This window comes from Triturus cristatus, chromosome 12 (assembly GCF_964204655.1).
Source record: "Triturus cristatus chromosome 12, aTriCri1.1, whole genome shotgun sequence".
Taxonomy (NCBI): domain Eukaryota; kingdom Metazoa; phylum Chordata; class Amphibia; order Caudata; family Salamandridae; genus Triturus; species Triturus cristatus.
Genome location: NC_140595.1, coordinates 25730301 through 25736300, shown reverse-complemented (window position 1 = coordinate 25736300; position 6000 = coordinate 25730301).

Here is a 6000-nt window from a genome sequence, read left to right as displayed (position 1 = left end):
CCCAGGACCCCGCCAGAGGGTGTTGAGGGGGCTCTGCCCCCTGCACCCTTCCAGAGGGTGTTCCTGGGTCTGTGCAGTGACAGTGAGGGGGCTCTGCCTGCCCCCAGCCCACCAGGACTCTGCCAGAGGGTGTTGAGGGGGCTCTGCCCCCCTGCACCCTGTCAGAGGGTGTTCCTGGGTCTGTGCATTGACAGTGAGGGGGCTCTGCCTGCCCCAGCCCCTTAGGACCCTGCCAGAGGGTGTTGAGGGGGCTCTGCCTGCCCCAGCCCCCCAGGACCCCGCCAGAGGGTGTTCCTGGGTCTGTGCAGTGACAGTGAGGGGGCTCTGCCTGCCCCAGCCCCCCAGGACCACGCCAGAGGGTGTTGCGCGGGCTCTGCCACCCTGCACCCTGCCAGAGGGTGTTCCTGGGTCTGTGCAGTGACAGTGAGGGGGTTCTGCCTGCCCCCAGCCCACTAGGACCCTGCCAGAGGGTGTTGAGGATATATATATATAGAAAAGGGAGTATCACGGAAAAAATACGTACAATTATTCATAGAGAGAGCACATTTAATTACCCTTTCAAAATTATTAAATAATAATAGCATACATCTGGCATCATTTACAGTATATCACAAGGAAACAGGCGTTTATACAAAGAAAGATACAGACACATATATCACATACCATCAATACAATATATAACAACAAACAATTAACCCAAACAAAAACATTTTTATGAGAGTGTCCCCTTAAGAGGTATCAGGCGGACCACTCGGAGGTAGTCAAACTGAATAATGGGGAACACAAGCAATGTGGGCAAATATAACCCGAACTTTGTTAGATGTGTCCCAGCGGCAGTCTGTAAATCACTGAAACTCAAGTGACTCCTCCATTCAATATCTGTCGACGTGACCACGTTTCAGCCACAGTGAACTTCAGGCCTCTTCAGGACAGGGGTTAAATGGCAAATGTATCTTCCAAATTTAGATCCAAAAATAAGCTCACTCGCAATCGATGGGAGCGTTCTAGTAGAGACTTAATTGCGCTTCAAGATTTTGCCTACGGCAGTGATCGGGACACCGTTTCACCGACTGAATCGCGCTTCACCACTTTGCCTTCGACAATGATCAAAGCACCGTTTCACCAACAGATTCTAAAATAAGAATGGAGACAACTATTACGTGTGCTCCGTTTTTACCAAGCCTCTCTAAGGCGGTCTGTCCGGGGAGAGGGGGAGGCAGAGGGTGTTGAGGGTGTTGAGGGGGCTCTGCCCCCCTGCACCCTGTCAGAGGGTGTTCCTGGGTCTGTGCATTGACAGTGAGGGGGCTCTGCCTGCCCCCAGCCCACCAGGACCCCGCCAGAGGGTGTTCCTGGGTCTGTGCAGTGACAGTGAGGGGGCTCTGCCTGCCCCAGCCCCCCAGGACCCCGCCAGAGGGTGTTCCTGGGTCTGTGCAGTGACAGTGAGGGGGCTCTGCCTGCCCCCAGCCCACCAGGACCCTGCCAGAGGGTGTTGAGGGGGCTCTGCCCCCCATGGCCCCAGGACCCTGCCAGAGGGTGTTGAGGGGGCTCTGCCCCCCTGCACCCTGTCAGAGGGTGTTCCTGGGTCTGTGCATTGACAGTGAGGGGGCTCTGCCTGCCCCAGCCCCTTAGGACCCTGCCAGAGGGTGTTGAGGGGGCTCTGCCTGCCCCAGCCCCCCAGGACCCCGCCAGAGGGTGATGAGGGGGCTCAGCCTGCCCCAGCCCCTTAGGACCCTGCCAGAGGGTGTTGAGGGGGCTCTGCCCCCTGCACCCTGTCAGAGGGTGTTCCTGGGTCTGTGCATTGACAGTGAGGGGGCTCTGCCTGCCCCAGCCCCTTAGGACCCTGCCAGAGGGTGTTGAGGGGGCTCTGCCTGCCCCAGCCCCTTAGGACCCTGCCAGAGGGTGATGAGGGGGCTCAGCCTGCCCCAGCCCCTTAGGACCCTGCCAGAGGGTGTTGAGGGGGCTCTGCCCCCTGCACCCTGTCAGAGGGTGTTCCTGGGTCTGTGCATTGACAGTGAGGGGGCTCTGCCTGCCCCAGCCCCTTAGGACCCTGCCAGAGGGTGATGAGGGGGCTCAGCCTGCCCCAGCCCCTTAGGACCCTGCCAGAGGGTGTTGAGGGGGCTCTGCCTGCCCCAGCTCCATAGGACCATGCCAGAGGGTGATGAGGGGGCTCAGCCTGCCCCAGCCCCTTAGGACCCTGCCAGTGGGTGTTGAGGGAGCTCTTCCTGCCAGCCCCCCAGGACCCGGCCCGAAGGTGTTGGGGGGCCTCTGGCCCCCAGGCCCCTAAGGCCGCTGCCAGAGGGTGTTCTCTGGTCTGCCCCGTGTGTAAGGGTCCCTGGGTGGTCCCTCTCACCCCAGGGGTCTGTTGGAAGGTGTCTTTTCTGCAGTGCATGCGAGGGAGCAGTGAGGCGCGCCGCCTGCCATCACATGACGCTGCCAGCAATCACTGCCCCCGACCCTCCGGCTGACAGTCTAGACGCCCGGCCCGTCGCCATCCATCACCCAGCCCGCCTGTCACTGCAGCCACAAATTGTGGCGATCTACATTCGATGTCGTCTTGTCTTTGTAACATTATCTATTTTTTTTGTTGGTATGTGCTTGTCTTCTTTCAAGTACTGGCTGCAGCGACCGTCGGCCCCACAGGGACAGTCTCGGGGATGAAAGGGGGGGGGGGGGGGGGGCTGGACATGCTGGCGAGCTGGGAAAATGAAACTAGCTCTCGAGCACCTGTCCATGTGGACATGGTGAGGCGGCCGCAGCTATCACCCAGGGGCTCCTTATATGGTGAGGTTGTGAGCCCATAGCTAAAAATGCTGAATGTAGAACTACAAGTCCCACAAAGCAACATGCTCTTGTTTAAATAGAGAAGGTGACGCGTGAAATGTGTAACTTGGCAGCTATGAAGATCAGAGGTGTCACGCAGACCTGCCAGACCACCAGTCCAAGCTCACAGAAGCCCCCCTCCCCCAGCTGAAAATTAGGGGCACATCCATGGGCAGGCATGTTTCCTCTGGAGAATGCTGCTTGTCGATACTTGGTCTCAAGCAAGCGCTCGGACAATGCGTTACTCTAAAATAAGTGAAGCTTACATTTGTTAAAACCAGATATCTCTAAAAAATGGCCAGCCATCGCAGCCCGTGTGGGTTTAATCTGTGGGCGTGGCTGACATGCTTCATATTGTAGCGCCTTGAAAGATGACAAATAGAACATACATTTGTGCGCTATTCTGAATTAAAAAGAAAACACCTTTTGAGGTAGAGCGCGTCTCCACATTATTACCCCGACAAAACAGTTCAAACTCTGAACTTTCCATTTCTTAGTTGTGTTCAGGTGTGCATGGCCCATTGGTTCGGTAGCACCCAACCAAAACTACACCTCCCAGAATGCACTTGGTTCTTCAATTAAAGCCCACTACTGGGAATGAAGAGTCCTGGCTACATGGGGTCATTGGATAAATACACAAATTCACTGCCATGTGCAAGACGCCAGGGGTGTCCCCCCGCAGACTCTGCAAATACACAGCCCCCCCCCCCCCCCCCTTCTGCTCCCCAGAGAGAGGGCAGGAACGCAATCTGTAAACCAACGACTGCACGGGCGCACACCGCCACGCCCAAGACAGGGGGGCTCCGGTGTGTTTTACACCATTAGGTAAGATGTTTTTAAGTCAATTTATGTTTGAAGAGGATGTGGTCTGGGAGTAAAATTACCTACTTTGGAACCTACATTCTAATGAGCTGAAAATGGTTTGACTGGAAAAATCAATGAATTTTCCTTTGCTTAAAAAGTATCAAATGTAATAATAAACTGGAAAATATGAAATGCATTTATGTAGTTCAAAACATGTAAATGACGAGCACCAGCGTAGCGGCTGTGCTGGTAGAACAACTGTAAACAAGAAGTGGCAAAGCCAAGAGGTCTGGCCTTGGCAAGTGTACAATATTGTATTTTTCCCATTTTTTTTGCAGACATATACAGTGTACAATAAATAACGAAAACATCGGAAAACTAAAAATAAGTCCAGAAGCAGCCCAACCACATCACCCTAGCGCTGAAGTGCAGTGCTTTCCAAGAGTCTGTGTTCGAGATGAGGAACAACGCATTGCATATAATATATTTTCTCAACCGAAGACCAACATCTCTCAGAGCTGTTCAATAACCATGGCCACGTTCTGCCCTGTTCGGGACTCGTCACGATATACACGTGACCTACTTTCAGCCTCGTCACGCTCCTAAGCTCTCGAGGTGACTGGTTAGAAAAGCAGTCACATGTATGGGGGAAGGCTGGCAACCGTGGAAATACATCTTACGGCTATAGGAGCAGCGTTAAAGGCTTCCTGGCATGTCTGGGGTTAATTCAACAAATCCTTCTCAGTGACTTGCTTGTACTGTCTTGTCTATGTCTGTTGTCCAGATGGTGAATGCAAATTCACTATGCGAAGGTTTGCTGTTAATCTACAAATGATACCTAAGTTGTTATGCAGTAGTGTCCGCTGAGAGATTGCCAGTAACGCGTTGCATGTCGGTCTTGTAGTTTTACTTCTCCCACCCTGAATGAAGGCCTACAGGTACCAGGCTGCAAAGGGAGGAGGTAGCGGCCATAGAAGAACTGAAGAGTTCTAATTCAAGTGTTAGCGGGCGGTTCGAAGCGAGTTTGTGACACTATGTGCTTGTGCGAGAACACAGTACTTACCAAACATACATACAACACAATCTAAATTTGGGGCATTTTTCTCTCGTTCCTTGCCTGGTGTTTGTAATTAATTTCTTTTATTGTCATTTCTGGAGCTCGTTAATTTTTTTTATTATGTTTGTTTACATTTCATATACGTTGGCATGCAGGAAACATAGGGGCGGGAGAAACCATCAAGGGCTGTCTTGGTACACCTAGGGTCCACGGTACCCAGGAGTAGCCAATCACTGGCATGTATAAGGGGGGGGGGGGGGCTGAGGGGCACCAGTCCCGGTGCTGCTCGTGAGACGTCTGCAGACTCTCTCCCTGCCTGCCTAAACCAAGCAATAACTAACATCTGATCAGAGAATCAGCTGCTTTCCAGCAATTTGACATTAATGGAGAACCAGCGCCATCGCGTGCCCAAGTCATATATTACAAGACACTTTAAAAAAAAAACCTGGTTCATGTTATATTCTTGTAAAAATAATGTTTTCAGAAGATTTAAAGTTAAAATGGCGGCGATCCTTTATTTTTTACATATTATGCTTAACTTAATGATATAAAGTAATTTCTATTATAGGAAAAAATGAATAATAGAACTTTCTAGCTACCTTATTCTTATGAAGTAACGTTTAGTAGCTAGGACTGTGTAATGCTTTAGTGTTAAAAATGGATTTAAAGTACTCAATCATTTGCTTGATTTGGGTCTTGTTGTCAACTTATAGCAACTGAAAAGTGACCTACCACTGCCCACATCAAGAAACAAAGTGATGGATGGAATGCTTGAATTAATCTCAGTCAACGGTGGTCGTCGTGGCCGCTGCACGGCCAAGGGCCTGCTATGGCACGGCATTCCATGTGGCAGCATTTTTAATAACTTTCGATCTGTTTGAGCTAGAAACACATTTTTTTTGTGTTGAAACCTGCACATGGATTGTGTTGAAAGTGCAGCAAACCCATAATTATGTAAAAATGCTGCAGCGGCAGAATCATATAATCCCAGTCTCCCTGATTATTGAGCAGGGATTAACAAAACACCATAGACCGAAAGGTTAAAAATAATAACTCCCTTTGGAGATATTTCACATATGATTCACTCACGTATTTTCCACAAGCGACATGCACACAGTATTAGGTTAAAATTCCACTCGGGATGCTAAAGCACTTATTCAAAAAATATATATTTTAATTCACAATAACACAATATATTAAAAACATGTGCAAATGAACAATTACTATAAAAAAAATTCAAGACATATTAAAATCCACCTATATCACATTAATAGCACAATTGAACAAACTCGTTACACAGCAAGAGTTCCTGGAAAGGA